Here is a 23,742-nt window from a genome sequence, read left to right on the forward strand (position 1 = left end):
GGGGGGGTGTTAAGGGCGCCAAAACATGATTTCGCCCAGGGCGCAAAAACTTCTTGCGCCGGCCCTGGCTTTAGTACCAAATGCCTGTTTGTTTATTTTGGTTTACGATAATTAGTAATAATAATATGATGAATAATAATTCTTTAAATAATAACTATAGATGTACTGCGTTACGCAATTTGTGTATGATTATAGTGTTAGTGACAGTGTGGTATTCTGGTGTTATTTTATTTATTCGTAGTTTTAATCATGTAGTTTCAGCTCAACGTTTGTTTATTTATTTAATTTATAAATCTAAAATAAAGAAATCGAAAAGTTAAGTTGTCCGTTACGCAGTTTTTAATGTTTGCTGATTTATGCTTATCACAAATATCGAATGTATTCGATTTTTATTTTTGTAATTCATTGTTTTTTAAAATTATTCGAATGTATTTACAGAATATTCACCGAAGTGCACAAAAAAAATAAATAATACTTGCATAACGTAAATGTAGATATATTAAATAAAATAATAATTTAGTGACGACTTATGTTCATTTTAAAAACATTACATTTTCAATCATTATTAATATAAAATACAATACATATTTCAAATTGTTTAATGTCTATGTATGTGTTTGTATTTCAGCGCCATTTCTAGGAGGTTGGAGATAATAACATAACCTCACGTTTGAATTATCATCAACATTGTAGGCGAATGGTGATCCGTTGTTATCATTATGTTTGAGTTTTAGTACTGATTTTTCGATTTCGTCCTGTTAGATTTCGGTTTTTATTGGTTTTTGATGCAATTTTGTATTTGCCGTTTTATGTACGAACGCGTAGTTTAAATTTGTTATTTTTAAATAACAAATTAACGTTTCGTTAATGCCGAATTTTTGAACGTCGAATGCTTAAATAATCGATTGAAGTGATTGTTTATATACCGTTTTTTTTTTAACTTTTGTTTTGTGAATATTACCTATTAGGTATAGTAGAAATTTAAATTATGTCTAATGTAGTGCAAATTCAAACTTAAATACACAACTAAAACGATATGATTAATTTAATTTGATGGTTTTTATCCATTTGAAAAGTTAGGTGTCGTTAGCAACTCTTTCCGTTAAAGTAATAATACATTATATCATCATTGATAATAGGTACTTGTTACTTTGATTCAATTAGAAGTAATTCAATATTCCCTTAAATTATTTAAAAACTAGAGTTATTAATAGTAGTAATAAATCACAAATTGTAATCTAGGATATTTCAAATGTTCCATTAAAATAGGTACCTATTGTATAGACACATTAATTTCACTAACTAACTTTAAAATATTTAATAATAATATGTTCTGTGATAAATTTAAGGGAAATTAAGGTAATTATTTTTTTTAGTTTTGTTTTTCGTTTAGGATTAAGTAGTATAGTATTATGTTGTACAGTATAATGTGAACATACTAAATTTTATGAAATCTGAGACGTTAAATTCTAATTTGACCTAGCCATTACTTTACTTTATCCTCAAGTTTATCTTACCATTTCTATGTATTAATTTTTTTATAAGGCTATTCTGTGTGATCACTTAACTATAGACAAATTGTTAGTCATTTTCAGTTACTAACAAATTATTGATGATGTTCAACAATTTTTAAAATTTATTTTACTTTAATTCAATTTTGAGATGTCTCTATATTAATTGTCAAATCCGATAATAACTCAATGTTGTCCAAATTAAATATTTCCCTCGGTTTTTCCTGACATAATTAACTTTTTAGTTACCAAACTGATATTTTCCTGGAAATTCCATGATAAACATATGCTCCAATAATAAGTAGTCATTATATTTCAAATTAGGAAGGTACTATAATCTGTAGACACAATAATGCTCACTAAATAATTTTTCTAAAACTTTTATTGTTATTTACATAGGTACCTATATTTATAATTTTAACGAGAATTTCACTTATAAAATAATATATTTTAATATATACTTAACAAATATATAGTTAATCTTTAATACTTACTTTATGTTCCATGTTACCTAATTTTTTAATATTTTTAAAATTAATTTTGTTATTAAATGATTTAAAAAGTATCTTAATCAGTGTTAGTGAAATAATATTATTCATCATCGTTTTAATTGGATAGTTATAGGTATACTCATAGTCGCATCAATAATTCAGAAATTAACTGTTAAGTGTTTTTATAAGTGTTAGTTGTATGAAAATCAAGTGCTTGTTGTTTGCTGTGAATAGCCAGAATATTGATACCCTACTGTTGTAACTACTGGTAAGAAACAAACTATTTATACAAACTATTTCTGAATAGATTAAGTTACACTGTATAGTAGATCCACCCATTTTCCAGGCAGTAGTTGTTGATTTAAAAAAAAAAATTTTATTGATCATAGGTAATTCGATAAAAAAAACTTAAAATTCATTGCACTATTGTATTTAAAAATTATAGAGAAGTTTTATAAACACTCAGTTATCAAAAAAAAAAAAATGATGGAAATTGCGTTATATATTTATCTTGATAATTTGTAGATAAATTAATTTGAGTCAAGATTTGAGTAGATTATTATTTTCCATTACTGTCTATAGTCTATAGTATATTGATTTATTTTTAAGCATAGTGATTAGTCTGATATTGTTCAGTCACTGAACGTAACATTATATCACTGCTAAACTAATAGTTAGTTCTTTGCTATACCTACATCTTAATTTACACGATCAATGATTATAATAATACCTAATCTCATTTATTTTATTTAATAGATAACAATTAGGTACGTTAGTATACATAAAAAAAAGTATATAACTTTATTGTAGGTACCTAATATAAAATATAGCACATTACCTATAGAATAGAATGGAATATTAATTTCATGAAGACCTGATTGTGACATACCCTAGACACAACTACTCAATAAAATTGCTTTAAATCAATAATTTAATTTTCTTAATTCATTTCACCAGGTAGGTAGGTAGGATGTAAGACTTTTAACTTCTGTGAGTTAATGAACTCATTGATATTCTTTTCATATTTTGCCAGTTAAGCAGTGGTCTTAAAACTTTTTTATTCTAGAACCATATAAAATATCAAATTTCTTTTAGTGGGTCAAAAGTAGGTACATCAATTCATATATTTTTTTATATAAATATGTATTTCTTAAAATATACTTAATATACTTAGGCCAGATTTTACGATATCCATTTAAGTGTCTGTTAACGGTCAACCGACAACTAGGGGGATTTTTACCGGTAGAACTCCGCCTGTTAAGTGTGCGTTAACTTTAACCGGACATTGTAAGAATTGCCCTTAGTTATACCAAGTATAATACAATTGATAATTTAAATGTCTGTGTAGGTAATAATAATTTTGGATATTACACATATTTTTAATTTATTTGCTGTGCATAGGAGTTGGGGGGAGGGTAAACACTTGTAGGTATATGAGCCGCAACTGGCCTTGAGTCATAGTTTGGAGACTCCTGATTGTTAAAAATAGGAGTCATAGATATATAGTTAGTAATGTGCTTAAATAGTTTGATTAGGGGTTTGCAAATATCCCTCCACTTAACCGGTTAATTCTTGAGTTATTTGGTTCGTACTTTCTATGTAAGGTTATAATATGTACACAATACATAACAAATTCCAAAATACCTACCTGTATTCAGAGTTAAAAATTAGGTTTTTAAATGTTATATCTACTTCAGATTTAAAAAAATAATATATATTGTATTTTTTGTTGGGTTTGGGTAGGTACCAGAAATGTTCTATAAACAAAGTAACATTTTAATGGCATGGGCTATCTGCTAAACTATTTATGGTGTTATATTCGATGGTTTGTTTTTGTGTGACTTTAGGGCCTCAGTGACAGTGTTATTTTATACCTGTAAATAAATCTGGATTATTCATTGAAAACATGATGCTAATTATCAACCAATGTAATATATAATTTTAGTACATAATCAATTATAACATAGCTAGACTTACGCCATAAAACTATGAAAAATGCAATTAACGTTTTTAAAGATGTAGTTTGAAATGCGTATATTTCAGGATAAAGACCAGATAAAGGCAAAAAGAAAAATAAACATAAATTTCATTAGATGTTCAGAAAGTTTACCTATAATAAATAATCAATCAAAAAATGGAAAATTAATTTAAAATTAGAATTTTTTTTCTTTATTTTCTTTATGTTTACTACCTAAATATTTATAAAAACATACTTACCTACAATGTATTTTTATTTTTTTACAGGTAATTTTCTACATTATTGATTTTACAGTTACAAATAAGGTAAGTGATTATAAATATTAACGAGCATTTAAGTAGACTAGTGGTTTATCCTGATAATATTATCTTATTGTTAGATATGCTAGTCTTGATAGAAAAATATATAAAATATTGTTAATTTTGATAAATACAATTAATTATAGTTAAACCACTGAGAGCTGGATTAAGGAATTTATTATTAAAACTTATACACTTAACACACTTATTGGTTCAGAAAATTTATTTTTGAATTAGAAGCAAAAACAGAATCTAAATAAAATAGAAATTATGAAAACATTATTTAGTTACCTACTAGTATACATTTAGATAAATTATTTTGTCACGTTAAAAAAAAAAACTATATTAATGTACATATTATATTATAGTGTAGCTTAGCACTATACTATAGAGTAGGTACATTTTATTAAAAACTGAGGTTAAAAACATATGTAGGTTACATAGATTTTATACTTTTATGTAATTAAAAAAATATATATTTTCTTGTCTCTCAGAAGCTCTTCAAAATCAACAAGGTAAATATAATTTTATTAATTTTTATCAGTTAAGTTATTCATAGTTTTTATTTTACACGATAGCCTACTTCTGCAATTAAATAGCTGGTTAAATTGTATCTATTGTTCTCTAAATATATGTTAAAATGTTAGAATCTTGAATTTTAATCAATTGTAGAATGTATTTGGTTTGTTTTTGTCTTTGTGATCTTCAAGATGGTGGTTATTCAATGGAATTTATGTATAGTAATACAATGAAACTTGCATGGAAAACAATAAAAAATTAGTTATGTAGAGGAATTAATGAAATAAAATTGAATATTTGTAACAATAAAGGCTAAGATTCTCAAAAATAATTTGTTATACAGAAAATTTTGTTAAATAACAGTTTGTTATATGGAAGTTTCATTGTATTACAAATATATACACAGTATACCCTCGGTAATTTTAAGTTCACGGGAGAAAAAAAAATTGACTTACTAAAAATGTATTCGTTTTTTAAAAAGTTAACATTAAAGAAATAAAAAAATACATATAACATATTATTTTTGAAGAATTGGCTAAAGTTAACTGTTAATTTTTTATTTATAACATTGTTTTCTATTTTATTTTCTAAATAACCAAGTGATTTAATAATAAATCTTTCATACCTTCATTGGTTTCAATATATTTATGTAATTTTTTTAAAGCAAGTGTTGTTTCTTTACTTGTGATTGTCAAAGTTCTATTTGTGGGGCTTAAACTTCTTCATCATCTCTGTCAATATTGGAGACAATATTGTCTTCAGTTCCTTCTCCATAAATATCCAAATTTTCATCTACATTGACATATGATTTAAAAGTTTCATAAAGATTCATTATCTCTGTCGATTAAAATCATTCATTGTAATTTTAATCAGTAGAATCAAAAGAATGATTTTCAGTCGAATTTAAATTAGGTATCACCAAAAAATAATTGCATAATAATAAGCACTAAATTTTAGATATCTAAATCTTTTCCAATTAATTTTCAGTTGATAGGATTATTTTAACAAGTATTGTTGACATTTGGAGGGGAATTTTATTTATTTGAGATATTGAGAATTTTGAGGTATCAAGGTTTGAGTTTGTATGAGTCAACTGTATATAAATACACATATTGTACTAAAGCTACAACAAGTAATCTGACGTTTAAATAAAATGATTCACAAATTTCTGAAGTAATCCAGAGTTAATTAATAAAAAAATATCTTTTTGAGTTTTGAGTCTTAAATTTGATCTTTAGTTATTAATTATATACCTACTACATACTTGAACATCTTGAACAAATCTTAGCCAAAAAATATTTTAATAGTAAATGTTAAATTAAAATACATTATAAAAAATTTGGTTATAAATAAAGACCGTATTTTAGAGTGCAGCTAACGCCTAAATAACATGCAATTAAAATTCTAAAATGTGCAAAAACGTGTACTTGGGTACTTCAAATTTTATTTTAATACATATTTTTTATAATATTATTATTTATTAGTTGGCATTAACTATTATATAAAAATATAAAGTTTAATTCAATTTAAATCATATAAATTCTCAAGTTTTTTTTTCTGTAAAATTATAACTTCTGTCACCTATTATGTGTTTTAACTGCGTTCTCGACGGAGACTAAAAAGAAATTGGTGTAGGGATCTTTTACATTAATAATCATTAGTCAATAACTAACGCACGTGCTGGGTGTTATCAATGGATAACTTCCCAATCTTAATATTTGCCGTCATTTTATATTCTCTTCTTTTTTTATCAAATCTAATTATTGTACAAAAATTTGTATAGATTATAGATTTATTTTAAATAAATAAAAAAAAAAACTGCGTTCTATGTCGATACTTGTTATAGTTATTGCTATAGGCATAGCTTATGATATAGGCATTGCTTGTAGCACTTTATAATAGCAGGATCTTCTTTTAAATTTACGTCATTTTCATTTATTGAATTGTATAGTTTTATAATATTATTTCTGGGATTTTTATCAAATACTGACTTGAATTTTTCTAGTATTTGTACCTTTTCATTCTTAGTTCCATCTCTTACAATGTTTCAACTACATCTAATTGATAATTTAAAGCAGCATTTTGTTTTTCATGCTTTTTAACTGAATTTGGCAACTGGGACAAATGTGATTGAATAAATGATAAATGACACATAATAGACATAGAACTCAAAATGTATTTTACTTTTTTGACAGATTGGCAGTGTCAGATCTAGGAAATTTGACTCCCGGGACTAATAAAAATACAGCACCCTTACATAGGTTAGGAGTTATTCATTTATATAGTACAGAATAATATGTCTATATTATACTAAAAAATCACTATAAAATATAAAAACCTACATTTAAAATCTCTTGGTTATTTTGTTTTTGTTAAAATAATGTCATTTCTGAAAAATTATAAATTTAAAAATTAAATTTTTTTAGCCTTTTGCAGCGAAATCATTAATTATGTCTTCATAATTGATTTGTCTCCCAATTTTATTTTTAATGTATAAAATAGACTTGTAGCTTAGTCTTGCTTGCTCTGTAATAGATTGTAGGTATCTAGGTATCTTTTTATTAATTTAAGTTTGCTATACATTGTTTTAGAAATATTTAAGAAGACTGCAGATGTTTTTGACACATTTTTTTAACTTCAAGTATACCTTTTGCACCATCAGTTCCCAACCCATGGGCCAGGGGACCACTTTTAGGTCACGAGCAATGTGTTACTGAGCCGCCGCATACACTGGTCAAGGTTTTACCCAAGGGTTTGAAAATTTTAATTGGAATGAACATCTAGATTTTTATATATGTCTATATTTCTTTTATCATATTATTTGTGTGTGTGTGGGTCGCAATATTTTTTTTTTACATTATTGGTGGTCCGCACATCTAAAAAAATTAAGATCTGCTGTTTTGCATTATTCACAAAAGATTAAATTTAAGGAGTGAGCCGAGCATGGATTAAATGTTGCAAGTTCATTCATTTCAATTATTCGTGTTACTTTTCCACTAATATTTGAGCGATTTTCATACAATTGTCCTCTATAATTAGATATTCTAAGATTATCTTTTGACTGATATTCTAATATATCTTTTGTTAACAATTCACCAGTTTTTTGTACACACGTACAAACTTTACAAAATTTTCTTTGATTTTGCATTCATTCTCTTAAATTTATATAACATAGCGAATAACTTAGGCCATCTATTCTCATGTGCAATTTCTGGTGTGTGATTGAATAATATGGAATAATATTTTACCACTCTTAATTTTGTAAGAGTTTCATCTTTAATTCTTTTGAAATGATCTCAAGAAATCTCAAATATTATGAGAAAAATCTGACATACAACCTTTTTTGTGTCTTGAAATATGTTTTGACAAGGTTTCATGATAATGTGACACTAGGTCCACCAAATTTAAAAAATTCCATTTTGGTCTGATGTGCCCTCACTCGAAATGCACTCTCCATTGACAAATGCATTATAATGTCTTTAAGTTCCAGTAGCTTTTTTTTTTCATAAAATGTTGCAATTCTTTTTCTATCCCCTCACAGTCATTTATGTCATTTCCATTCGAGTTTCCAATGAAGTCTAAGAACACACATTTTTTTCATGTAGTTTATATTAACTTTTTTCCAGTTAGTTAAGCCTAAGCCAGTGCATGATAAATTAGATACGTTAGATGAGTTTTCTACTTAAGTAAACAATTTACAAGGTACACAAAAAAGTGCATTTTTGTAAGAAAAATAAATGAGCCAAGCCCTTTTAAATTTTTTCCATTTAACAATATCTTAAAAAACCAGCCAGAGTTGACATTTCTACTGTTTCTTTCCTAATTACTAAAATCATGAATTTCAGAATCATTGTACCTCATTTTCACAAAATATGTTCTTTGTGTTTCTGTAATATTTAAAGGCCATGACTTTTTTAATTTTCCAAACTTAAGAGCGCCCTCATACCACCAGAGCCTGGGGAAAGGATACCCATTCTCCCACCATGGATCTGGCACCGCAGATTGGGTGTTGTCTTCTATATTTGATACCAATTCTTAAATTTTACTGAAATTCTCAGAATAAAACAATGCAGCTTAATCCATATTCAACTCATCATAACTATTGGTTCTAGAGGAAGGCAACGGTCTATAAAAATAAAACTTAAAAACATATTTTTTTTCTTTATTTATACCTTAGAAAATGTCTTTAAGTCTATATTATGCCACATGGTTTAAACCATTGTCTACACAAGTTACATGAATCATATAAATTTAATGTTCCTCCAGTTTTTATCATATATGGCGTAGAATCGCTGATAAACCGCAGAATTCATCTTGAAATAACGTGTCTTCACAAATTGAGAAATTGTTTTACTTTTTTTTCAATTCTTTGCAAGAAATAAAAAGTAGGCATAAGTTCCGGATGAAGTATCCCAATAATTTCTAAAATCCGTTGTTTCATCTATCATAATGTAAATAAAATTGTTAGTTAAATTTTCTCATATTTTTGTTAGAGTAGATTAAAAGCATATTTTAAAGTGATTTTTTTGTTACGGACTTTCATTTGGAATGTTTTGATTAATTTATTTTTGTTAAAAATTCTTTAATGGTGTTATATTGTATAAAAGTCCAATTCTTCATATAAAAAATAAAATATAAAAACATAATATTTTATAGCAATGATAAAATAATACAAAAATATCATTTAGTACATTTTTATAAAAAATAACCTCCAAAATATGCAATTTTATACATAAACTTTCATTATTATTTTGATTTAGATTTGTAACTTGTTTCTATGGAATTTAGAATAAGCCATAAAAAGATGCAATTGCACAATTATAATACCCAAATTTCGTAAAAAAAAAAATATGGTTGAAAATAAACATTTCTGGTTACAATTTAGAAATAAATTTGTAAGTTATAACATATTTTTGTTCATTATTATTGGTTTTGATTCATGCTTTATATAATGTGTGTATGTACAATTTTAGATTCTGAGCAGAGCTATGAATGAATTTATTTTACCATGATGTGTGATTTGTTTTTTTTTTTGTGTCTGTTATCGCATTTTGGGGCAGTAAAAGTGCTTAGATTTTTGACTTCAGTACCTCGTTTGATCAAAAAGTGAATCTAGTATTGGTACTTTGGGGGATAGAAAGTAAAAAATTCTTAATATTTTTCTTAATAATCGGGATAAATAAACTAAAAATTAAGGGGAAAACGGGAAATTTTACGCACAATCAGTTTTCGACTAAATCGATTTTGGTTTTTCATGTAACTTTAAATAACCATAGATACATGAAATTTTCACCGAATGTTTATAAGAGTATATTATATCCACCATGTAATTTTCAAAAACTTTTGACTTAAGTTGAACTATTCATAGGTATTTGCAATTTTCGATCATTATTAGTTTTTTTTAAATTAATATCGATAAAAATGTATTTGTTAGGCAGAAAAGCTTGAAAATTTAATACAAGGCTCTTAATATATTGTTACAATAGCAGTTGAAAAATAAAATAAATTCATAGTTACAATTTTTTTTTTAAGCATTCAAAGTTTGAATTTAGACAACATACGTAAAAATTACGACATTTTTCAAATTATCTTAGATAGAAATTCATAAAAGTTTTCCAGGTTTTTCTTTCTAAATCTAAGATTTGAAAATTTAATACAAGGCTCCTAACATATTTTTACAATAGCAGTTGAAAAATAAAATAAATGCATAGTCACAATTTTTTTACAAGTATTCAAATTTTAACATTGACAACATACGTAAAATCACAAAAATTTTCTTTTTAAATCTAAGATTTGTAAATTTTTAATTATCTATATTCTATAATATATCCTATGCAGAAAACCGTCTCCTCTCAGAATCGTTTTTTGTGTACAATTATATAATATCATTGGATTCAAATTTAATTCCACCCATTACACACTAACCCACTTATAACCTACTGTACAGCAGAGCGACATTCACGACTTACTCGCTTTTTAATCTTAATTTTTTCATTTAATAAGTAGATATGTTACAAACTATAGGTTGAAACTATTCTTTAAATTAACGAACTCGAACAGATCTGATCCTGCACACTTTTAATCGAACCTGAACTGAACCAAACTCTTCAAATATTTTTTCGAACTCTAACTGAACATTAAAACAGTCTAAATTGGATATTATTTTATTAAAAATTTACTAGAATTTAATATTCAATATTTTATTTTTATTTTTCTGGTTGAAATATTGAACTGAACTATTAAGTATTTGGTTTGGTCCAATCATTTGTCATTTCCAGTACAATTTTTGAACCAAACATAATATCTACTAATATGCAATGTGTAATATGTATGAATTCAACTAGATTAAAATTAAAGCTAGATATAATGTAATAAATTAAAATTCATTAATATTGTTTGTTTTTTCCCCCAATTTGGCTATAAGATTCACTATAGCACTTTATGCTGCTCCCAAAGTGAGTCTTATAAGTGGCATTTATTGTATAATATTTGTAATGTACGTTTTAATGCAGTTATTTTGTCATCAGTTATTAATCTGTAAAGTCTCTACAGAAGCTTACAAATCCATAAAAATCTACTACTATTGGAAAAAATGAATAAATATAAAAATTTAAGTTTTACTTATATTTAAAAAAATTATTTAATATAGATTGGTAGGCTAGGTTATTTAGGTTATTATTAGGTGTATGATAGTAACGCTAGATGCAGTTCATATCAAGTTACAAATTTGTGTAGCATTTGTCATTATTTATTGTTCATTTAGGTGTGTATATAGTAGTACCTAAATACCTAAGTACCTAATTGTTTTCATTAAATCATAAAGATAAATGTCTTTATTGGAAATATAATATAAAATAACATATAATATATATACAACTGCAAGTCAGTTCAGTCCATTATTTAGAGGTATTTAAGCTCACCAGACTATATAAACTTTTCTGTATCCGTTATTAAGAGGCTTTATCCACCTTATATACGAATGCAATTCAATAATTATATGAGGCTGTCCTGGGACTGGAAAATTTGTCCTATCTTGAGAGGCGTCTGCTAATTAGAGATGTCTGTTAATGGGGTTTCACTGTACTTACAGGATACATTTTTCAGTAAATATTTTTGAATTCCGGCAACTTTAGAAATAAATATATTTATATTCATAAATTTTTTGAATATGTTTCGATTTCATCATCATGTAGTAACACACCAAGGGATAAAGAGTGTCAATGGATACCCCTAAGAAAAACACTTAAAAGAAACTAACTTGTAATTAAGCGTTTGAGTATGTCTAAACTCAGATTTAACTGGTAGAGTGGTTGAGTACCTAAAGACACCATAATATTTAATTTAAATTTTACATAGTTACTTATTTTAGTACAGTAAATAAATAAATAATTTCAGATCTTCATTTGATTTGTTAACATTTTCAAGTTTGGAGTTAAAGGTAAGGTGAGAGACAAGGAAATATTATTTTAAAATGGTACTTTAGACCAGGGGTCTCTAAACTTTTTTCTGAGGGCCACATGAAATAAAAAAAGGTCTAAGCGGGTCAAAATATATGAACACATGTAATATCTTAATAGGTTAGTATATTTTATACATAATTTTAAGTTATTTACCGTCATTTGGAGAGTCTGTAAATATTTGTTTGTTTTAACTTGAATCAAATAAATTTGACTGTAGTTTGGAGACTCCTGCTTTTAGACCATAAATATAACATAATTTATTGTTTAATACTCATGCTATATTTGTTTTGATATTATGTGTTTTTAATAAATAGTTAAAGTTATGAATCAATTTTTCTTCACAAAGTAGGTTGAGTTAACTAGTTGAGGTATATTAAAGATGTGTTATGGCAATTAGTTGTTAAGATAAATTCATTATATATTATAGTTATATATATCCAACCTAAAATATTTATTATTGAGTCAATTATGCAATATTATGCGACGTATGTGTTATAGTTTACATTATTTATTATACAGACATTTTCACTATTATCAGTGTTTTAATTTTTAATTTCTATAATTTTATACAGCACATTTAATATGTTTTAAATATATAAAGTAAAATCTCAATATATTAAATATTTTTATTATTTTATTTATTATGCTGAAAAAAGAAAATGTAGGTAAGTTAATTTATATTTTTTAGTTTGTAGATTGTTAATTATTATTATACCATTACAGCCATATAGTATACTTTTGAAATATGTTTTATGGGTATATCAACCTTAAAAACATAAAAAACAAAGTTTAACATAATTTGATAAAAAATTTTATTATATTTTTGATTTAGTTTGATTGGTTAATAATAATTGTTATCAACAAGGATTTGTTATAAAATGATTCAAAATTCATAGCGTATAGCACATTGGTACATGATGTATATATATTATTATTATTTTTTAAATTAGGTTCTTGAAATTGTTTTATTTCTAAGGCACACTTAGTATTTTATAATTGTTCTGAATATGTATGCAAATCAAATTATATTTAATATTATTTTTTGTTGCTTATTTTTTAAAACTATATATCTTGTATTTTATATTAAGTTATAGTTGTATAACTTTTAAATCATGTACTTAAGAAATGTTTGAAGTGTTAAAGAATAAAATTTAATTTTGTAAATGTTTTAATTATATTCATAATAATTATATAAAGTTCAAAATAAAGTAATTTTGATTTATATTAATATCAATAATCAAGAAATTTCAATTAAATAACTAACTATATTTAATTGTACATTATACAAAAAAAAGTTCAAATATTATTATAATTATATTATGTATTTTTATATTTTTAATCCCTATTACATTTGTTATTAACTGACAAAAATAAATAAATAACTAAAAATAAAGAATATTTTATAGTGTAATTAATAATTATGTTCTTTAATCAGTTTGCTTTCCTACTACTTCATTAGTTTCAGCTTATAGTTTATCGAACGTTTGCATGATATTTATACACATTCTAACAATACTTTTATTTTATGCTTTTGGGCAATTCACATGTTACAGGATTTTCAATACAACGATATAGTGATGGAATGTTTTACTGTCCAAGACAATGTTCTCGAAAATACAAATACAAAAAAGGTTTGGTACGACATCTGAAGTATGAATGTGGTATTGAGCCGCAATTCAAATGCCTCATATGTGGTAAAACCTATAAGCAACCAGAAACATTTAAGATGCATTTAATGTCAATACATGGCATTGATAAAAGCTTTAAACGACTTAAGTAGTGTAAATAAATTGGTGAATTGACAATTGAAAAATAACATTTTGGATATAGAAGTATAATATTCTTGAACAAAAAAAATTTCTATGTATTATTTGTTATAAGTATTATTACATTTTTTTAATTGGTTATGGACAAATCCAGGTTTTTCTTTATTATTTATAGTTCAAGTTCAAAAAGATCTCATTTTCTTATATTTGTTTAATTTTCTATAAAATGTGAAAAACATGTCACTTAAAAGTTAATAATTGTGTAAAGGAAGTAATTATTTGTATAGTTATCATATCGACTATTAAGATGTCTGTTAAATAGTTTATGTCAATTACTATTTTATTTATTTTACTCTTTGAAATAGTTATATCTTATATGCCATATAACTTCTACTTTATATCATAACTCGGAGGCTGATTCCTTATAGTCTAGAATTATGACTAAAAATTAAATAAACTGTTTCACATTAATTGTCGATATTTAAAATACCCTCATGCATACTTTATTATACTGTCAATTTTTTTTTTTTTTTTTTTTAAATTAATTTATTTGTTGAACAAAATATTATTTTTATATATCATGATTATAAGTAAAAATAATACTGACACATATTACTATATGAGGTATGATTAAAATTCATCGTACAAAAAATTAATATAAATAATGTTTATCATAAGAATTTTTAATGACGATATAATAATATAATGTATTCTAAAAACTATTAGAACTTATATTTAAATAAAAGATGTATAACTTATAAAATTGAATTAATAATTTAAATTTATATCTATCAAATATTTTTTTAAATATAATATCTATATTTTAAATTTTATTATAGTTAAAATCTTAAACTTTATGAATGGTTTGATAAAAGATCACTTATTAATTTTGTTGTATTGTAATTGATTATATTTTGTGTACTTATTAAAAATTGTTTTAACTAGTTTGTGTTTAAAATCATTAATTTGTTTCTATTGTATTAGGCATCATATAATAATGTATGTATTTTTTTACTTATCATATTATTTTTTAGTTTAATAGATTCAAATAATGCAGTAATTAAAACAAAAGTTGAATGTTAACTTGATCCATTGTCTATGTTATTGTTGAAAACAATTATTTTAGTAATATTGCAATCACAATTATATATGATTGTTGCCGTTTGTAATAATATAAAAATGTAAAATATCAATGACTAAAAGCATAAGTATCTTAATAACTTTAAATTTGTCTTAAAATCGCTTAATAAGCAATTTTTATATATTTGTTATGTTAATTTTTTTATAATATGTAAAAAAATTATATAAATATACAGTTTTTACTTGTGATGTTATTAGTGCTCAGATTATTCATTAAATTTATGTTTATTGTAATATTATATTAATTACATATTCTGAAATATGTATTATAATATAATAAAATAAATACAAATGTATATAAAATAACTAGTGATTCATAAAATGCTAATATAAAAAAAATATAATACTATACCCTTTTGATATGTATAAATTTATAAGGTGTTCAGTAAACATTCTATGGAAGTACAAATTTAAATTTATATGTCATAATATATAACAATGAAATTATAAGATGTTCTTATTAATGAATTTTATATATCTTACTTATAATAATGAATGTATAAAATACAAATGTTGATAATATTTTGCTATAAAGGTAATATTTATTTATAGCTTATGATGTTAATTTCAACTTTTTACTTTGATATGTCGATAATATAATATTGATAACACTATTCAAATTGTAATACAGATTGTCTTATCTATAAATTCAATGTAATTACCTGTATTTTTCTTTGATTAACAAATTATTTTAAACCTAAAATTTAAAATATTTTTCATTAAACATATATAAGCATAACTACAAAGTACACCATTAAGTATAAATTTTATGATCAACATATTTATTAATGAACAATACTATGCAGTATAATACAATTCATTTCAATAAAAATACTGTACAATAGGTTTTTTTTAATTTTTAAACATATTAGAATGAAGTTAAAATCAAAAAATAAACAATTTAGTTACTATCTAAAAACTTAGGGAATATATTATCTCATGTCAACTTTATAAATAGTATAAAGTTACAATTTATAATGAACTAATATTATATTCATTTTTACATTTGTTTTACTTCTAGATGAAACAATTTACTTCACACAAAATTGAACCATATTTGGAGACATAACATAATTTAACTTTTAATGTTAAGTAAATACATTTTATGATTTTACTTTTAATGAAAAATGAATATGCATTGATAATGGAAAATGGCACTAATCATTTGAAAAATTTGCTGTATTTTATATGAAATTTTTTGAATGGTATGTAACTCAACTAGAATTAAAATTTTACTCAAGTTTTTTAATTATGTTATCCTAACAGTTTTTTTTATCGATTTCATATTCTAGTTTTAAATTTTTAATATTAATATGTTAGTATGATTAACTACCTATTATATATTTTGTACGAATACATATATTGCATAATTATTATTATATAATTAATAAAATAATTGATTTATTTTATTTTTTAAACATATTTCAATATTAAGAGATAGTTGTAATTTCAATTAGAAAAACATTTAAAATTTATTTATTATGCATAAGTAAATGACTAATGCTTAGTTCCAATGAAATAGTATATCTGAAATTCTAAACTACTTTATAACACAGCTTTATTTTTATTTGTTTGCATTTACAGGAGCTTTGTTGTTGCTTGTTGCTGACAGTGTAAGATTATAGTTGATAGACATGCATTTTTGTTTGTTATATTATTATAGGTACTCTTTTGGTTGAGGGTGAAGAAGATATTCATTGCCCTAACAGATGTGGCCGTAAGTATAAGCACAAAGGCAGTGTTGCTAGACACTTGAAGTATGAATGTGGAGTGAATCCTAAATTCCAATGCGTTATTTGTCATAAGCCTTTCAAACAACGTATCAATCACAAGATACATATGATTAGAATACATAACTGTGTCATATAGATAACAGTATATAATATACATTGTTTATTTATAATTATTAATTATTGAATATTTATTATATATTTAAAAACATTTAAATTATTGTTTTGCCATGAAATAAACTTCACCTATTATTCTGAATCTATTTTTTTATTTTTTTTTTATAAAATATTATAAAATATTTTGGTATTTGGTTGCTCAACAAAAATATGTAGAAAATTAAATTTGCCTTATAATCTTCACCTTCTATTTATCTTTTAAAAAATTATAAGTTATAGTGCATTTTTGTGTAAAAATTTTGGCTTCTAACATAATGGCTAAATAATTTAATTATTCATTTAAAAATATTTAATTTTAATTTTTTTTTTTTCACAGAAATCCGTATAATAAGTTCTGTATCATTGGTTAACAGTATTGAAGAAGTAATTGTATGCCCTCAAAATTGCGGTAGAAGCTATAAAAATATATCCTGTCTAAATAAACATTTAAAATATGAATGCAATAAAGAACCTCACTTTAAGTGTCTTTTCTGCTCTAAAAAGTCTAAGCGGCCTGATAATTTAAGAACACATATGCAATTAGTGCATCATTATTATAATAGAAATATTATGTAATGATTGTAGCTTCTTTGAAGATTCTGATTTGTAATGTTAAATGTATGTAATAATTAGTTTTATCAGTTTACAATATTGTATATAACTTAAACCATAGGCGTGCGCGCAGAGGATTTCATAAATAATTAAATAAATGCCTAAATGGATCATTTAGATTTGAAATTTTTTTATTGTAGGATTATTCAGTTGTTAATAATGTTATTAGCCAAGGTAGGTATTTAGTTTTTGAAGTTTGACTTAAAATGAGTTCTACAAATAAAAGAGTTGAATATTTCAAGTGTAAAGCTAATAATAAATTAGCATTAATGAAAGTTGACAATGGTCTGAAATAACTAAAACTTTCTTTTTTTATCATGTCAGAGTCCGGCTATGTTGAAGTCATTCTCAGAAAAATTGAAAAATTGCTCAAAAAATGGTTTGTTTTACCTACCAATTATTAGTATTAATTGTTTTAATTATTTTTTTTCTTTACATAACTTAGCTTAATTATACATACACTTAATTTATTTGGATAGAGGTTGAGATCATTTTTTGCTGTAAGAATTATTAAAATTATAAAAAAATTACCTGCACCTAATGGCTTTTAAAATTCTTGTGGGCCTTAATTTTTTATAAATATACCCGAACCAAAAACAGCCAGCATACGCCTATGGTGTGAACTGTCATATATGAGGTTATACAATAAGTAATATAAGCATTATTTTTAGAAAGCTATTGAATCATATTTGTTGTTAATAACATAATAATATGTTATAGGTATTTTTGTACAAAAGCAGGGTACTTATGTCATATTTTCATGAAATATATTTTTCTTTAATTATTTATATAAATTTTTTTTTTTGTGGTTCTACTTTGGTCTTGTATTAAATTAATTCCTTTAATCTATCTAATATACCATGCTCATTGTTTTATAATTTTGATTAAGGCATATAGGTAAATAATGTAAAGGGTTTCCCTTCAAGTTTGCCCTAAATCATTCTATTTATTGTATATATTTATAAATTATGTTCATATTTTTCACTTAATAATAAAATTGACATGACTAACCACTTAAACAAATCTTTTTTTATATTACAATTTATTATTTTAGCTTAAAAGAAAATAATTGTTAATTTACTAGTAGGTATTGTTTTTTTGTTTATTTTTATTTAAATTATGTAGACAAATTAAAAAATTGCTTTCTATCCAATGGAATACATTTCTAATTCTGCCTACTATTTACAAAGATAGTAATGCTTAGTTAATATAATATTCATACTTATATAATGTATTGATTATTTCTTAACTATTTATTTGTGTTTTAGTCGTTTTAGGGGACATTAATATTTTAAAAGATTTCATAGAAAAATCTTATTTGTTTTAGTGCTTCTAAACTGTTTTATGTGCATCAATTGCGGCCGAAGTTATAAATATAAGCGTAGTTTATTTGCACACCAGAAATTTGAATGTGGAATTCAACCAAAATTTTGTTGTGATATTCGTTTCAAAAAATTTGCACAGAGAGGAAATCTACGGAGTCATTTGATTATGGTTCATAGAATATTTTAAAAAGAATATCAATTACAATACTGTATTTTCAAACTATATAACTGAATAAACCAAACCATACTTTTTCTCTTATTTTTTATGTAATTTTGATACATTTTGTAGCATTTAATTTTTGCTACCAACATAATGCCTGAAGATTTTATTTGTTTGTAGACAATCTTTCAGATGAAGCAATTATAATATTTAATTTTTTTTTCAGGTTTACACATATATAATACAACATCATTGTTAAATAGCTCTGAAGATGTATACATATGCCCTCAAAACTGTGGCAAAACTTACAAATACTATTCCAGCCTTTACAAACATTTAAAATATGAATGCAATAAAACACCACAGTTGAAGTGTTTATTCTGCGATAAAATGGTTAAACGGCCCGATAATTTAAAAAACCATATGTTAATAGTACACAAATATATTCAGAGGAGTAAAAATAATACTTAATACACTTTAATTAATTTTGAATTTTCATATTAGTAAATATTTTTAAGGACTTGTAATTATGAAAATAAAAATGATATTGAATGATTACTACGTTATGATTATATAATATCAATTAAAAATTGTTATAGATATTCTTTTATTATTACAAATAATTAATATCATTGATTGTATATTTATTAATTAGGTAATTAATTAATGGTATACCTAATGGCATGTGGTTTCAATACTGTATGAATATTTAAATGTGTACCTAGGTATTTTGTTAGAATTAAAACAATATTTATTATTTTATTATGAAATAAAGTTGTATTTGTTTTTGTGTATTGTTATAAATGTGTTCAACTGTTAACTTTAGTTATATTAATGTCTAATAAAATGTATAATTATAAAAATTATAAGGTTCTTTATTCTTACATTTAAATATTGCCTTTGATTTTGAAAATAATATCGGATCATGGTTGATCATTAAAAATTAAATCATTAAAAATAATGTATTTAGATTAGCTCATAAGAAAATATTTGTATTGTTTCTTATTAATTGCTTGTTTATCAGTTATGATACATTTCTTATTTACAAATCACATTTATTTTACATAGATATTTCAAATTTCATTGAATTATTTATGTTGAATGCTCGATAACCTAATCAAAACAATTAATTTTAAACATTATTGGTTTTCTTAATATCAATGTGTTTTAAATTGAAAATATTTTAATAGTTTTATTAAAAAGTAGTTAAAGGCATAGAAAAATGTCATAATGCTTTAATTTAACGCAAATTTAATATAATAATTTATATTTAACAATTGCTTAGATTTTTTTTAGATTTGGGGTAGTACACTTACATTTAAATGATTACACAGAAAATAATGTTATTTGTTTTAGTGCCTGTTAACTGTTTTATGTGCTACAATTGCGGTCGAAGTTATAAATATAAGCGTAATTTACTTGCTCATCAGAAATATGAATGTGGAGTTCAACCAAAATTTAGCTGTAATCTTTGTTTCAAACAATTTACTGTCAGAGGAAGTCTGCGAAAACATTTGATCTTCATTCATAAAATATTATAACTCTAATAAGAATTGAAAATAGGTTGAATGTGAAGTTCAACCAAAATTTAGTTGTGATATTTCTTTAAAAAAAATTGCCCATAGAGGAACTTAACGGAATCATTTGATTATGATTCATAAAATAGTAGGAATAGTATAACAATTAAAAGAGTGTACCTCTATTTAAGTAATAACCTATCCAACCGGTGACTGATCAAATTAAACATTTACCCTTTTATATTCATACTAAACTGTAAAACTCAATAAACCTCAATAATTCAAATATTAAAAATAATATAATCTGTATTAATAATGTGTCCTTTTTAAATATGTAATGTTATCAATTAAAAATATTGAATTTTGAATCCTCAATAATTAGATTATTTCCAAATTAAATTGAACTATCACAATTTTTAATATTTTTTTTTTTTTTTTACATATCTGTTATTTATACATGGTGAATACATTTTCTTTTTATTATTCATGATTAAATAATATGAATAAAATGTATAATAATTTATTACTATTTTCTATATTCGAAAGTATAGTGGTATCATTCTTAAATGTTCTATGTTCCTTTCTAAATTTGTTTGATGAATCTGTTAAACCTCTTATCTACTATAGTCTATACTTTATATTATTTATATCTTACTATAGCATGTTTCTGGGTTAGGTATGTATTATTTTCCTAAACTATTATTGGTCTACTATTGAATCAATGTATGAGTATATTAACATTAGAATTTTATTAGTATTTTTAAATATTGTGTATTTTAATACAAATTATCAAAGTGAATACTTCAATAAATATTTTACCTTGATTGGATTTAAAAAAAACTATTTTACTTCTACATTTAATGTTCCATAGATCTACACATATTAAATACTACATAATTAAAAAAAACTAAAGATATATATGTATTTTATATTTTATATCTTCAAAATTGTGGTAATGCCTATAAATATTATTCAATACTGACTTGTATAAAAAAAAATTGTACACAGAGGAAGCTAACACATGATGTAAATTCATAATATATTGATGAACTTCAATTTTTTTTTTTTTACAATAAGGTACTCCTAGATTACGCTATCTATACCTAGAGATGTAGGAAAGTTGATATATTTTTGGCATGTTAAGTGTGATAATTAAATTATTACAATTTTTAGTTTTAAGGTGTTAACAAAAGTTAATGGCTTAAGTTAGAATGTTTCTAGAGGAATTAGGTCATGCTGGCGTCCATGTTGGAGGCGGCGTTGTGGAGTTGGTCTGATTTTGATGTGGTAGTGCACACAGCTCACAGCTAAAAGTTTGATGTGATCTTGATGAGTTGAAATTTTGAGGTCTTTGAATATATTAGTTCCTTACAAAACACGGAGCGTTTGTAATCATTCTTAAAACTTTGTTTTAAAATGTTTAAAATACTGTAATCTTGAACTATTAAACTAGATAAACCAAAATATATCAAAATTTAATTTTACTGGATTATGGTTGTTAATCCATATATTTTGTGCTACCAACATAATTCCTGGAGAGTTTATTTATTATTAAATTATCTTGAAAATAATGTTTTAACAATGTTAATTTTTTTATTTTTAATATAAATATTCTTGTATTTAAAATTGCAATTTTATTTTTAAATTACTCAAAAGCTTTGGTTTTTTAAACATGCCTTTATATAATCCTGTAAATATTTTAAAAACTAATGGTATGAAGCACTATAATGAAATGCATTCTGTGATAAAACTATCAAGTGGTCTGATATTTTAAAAATAAATGTGCTAATAGTTTATAAAATACAAATATAGATCAAATAATATGAACATGTTTCATATACTTTCTAATTGTGATAATTAATTTAGAAATAAACAACACGAGCAATTAGGATTTATAAAGTTCTATAAATGTACTTATAAATATTAATAGTAAATAGAGAGGAATAAGAAATGTTTATAAATAACAATTGTATGTTATATCTTAAGATATAACATAATTTAGTCTTATAATTTTTTTTTATAAGTTTTATCAAATCTGGGTGAGGGTTGAGAGCTAATATTATTTGGTTTAGGAGGTAGCCCTTTCATCTGTATGGTAATTGAAATAAATTTCAGTATGTAATGTATAAATGAAGTGTCTTCAATGAAAAATATAATTATTAAATACTGAATGAAGTAAGGACTGTATTGATTTTACAATGATATCTTATAATATGTTTATTTTTATTTTTATTTTTTGTGACTGTCATCGCGTTTTAGAGTAGAAACAATGCTTTGGTTTTTGACTTCAGCCCTTCTTTGAAAACGAAAATTCATCTAGTTAGTACTGGTGGGGGAGGGGAGGTAACAAGTAAAAAAATTCAGAAGTTTTCAAGAGCATCACGATAAACCCTTAAAGAGTAACCAAAAAACTGGAATTTTTACGCATAATCAGTTTTCAACAAAATCGATTTTTATATTTTGCTGTAATTAAAAAACAAACATTATAAATATTTGAGATTTTCACCAAATATATTCAAAATCTATTTATAATTACATTTTCAAACTGTTTTGACTTTTTTTAAAATATTTATTGACAGTTAAAATTTTTGATTTTTCTAAGTTTTTTTTTTTTTTTTAAATGCCCATAAAACAATTAAAAGATTAAATAGTATAACAATGTAAAGACTATATATAAATAAACAAAACCAAAACTTAACCTTATATATAGCTATCTATAATGTACATTGAATCATATATTTTGTGTTACTAACATGATGTTTGAATAGTTTTTAAAACCATATCGTAAATTAAGCTATTGCAATATTTCTTTTATTCTCTTTACATGTTTAAAAAGTTTAATTAAAAGTTTATAGCACATAAAGCTATTACAAAATTTTTTCTGTATCCATATTCACACATATTAAATGACAATAACAAACACTTGAACTTCTATATTACTTGTTGAATGGAACATAATAGAAATTGTATAAAAAAATGTCTTTACCCCCTACTATGCTTTAATGTATGCATATTTTATAGTGTAATTACTAATTTGTATTATAACATTTTCTGTTTTATGTGCAACAATTGCAGTCA

The 23,742-nt window shown here is 24.0% G+C and overlaps 2 long non-coding RNA genes across 2 annotated transcripts; both read left to right on the plus strand.

Annotated features, from left to right (window-relative positions):
• Positions 1 to 741: 741 nt before the first annotated feature.
• On the plus strand, positions 742 to 13,950 carry LOC149055318 (uncharacterized). Its single transcript, XR_016191964.1, has 3 exons — positions 742 to 2,270; positions 4,247 to 4,285; positions 13,812 to 13,950. It is a non-coding gene; the product is annotated as an uncharacterized LOC149055318 (long non-coding RNA).
• Positions 13,951 to 14,046: 96 nt separating this feature from the next.
• LOC149055319 (uncharacterized) lies at positions 14,047 to 17,153 on the plus strand. Its single transcript, XR_016191965.1, has 2 exons — positions 14,047 to 16,369; positions 16,828 to 17,153. It is a non-coding gene; the product is annotated as an uncharacterized LOC149055319 (long non-coding RNA).
• The last annotated feature ends 6,589 nt before the right edge of the window (positions 17,154 to 23,742 follow it).

The sequence above is a fragment of the Diuraphis noxia genome, unplaced genomic scaffold (assembly GCF_037042655.1).
Source record: "Diuraphis noxia isolate RWA-SAM2 unplaced genomic scaffold, SU_Dnox_SAM2 contig0005, whole genome shotgun sequence".
Classification (NCBI taxonomy): domain Eukaryota; kingdom Metazoa; phylum Arthropoda; class Insecta; order Hemiptera; family Aphididae; genus Diuraphis; species Diuraphis noxia.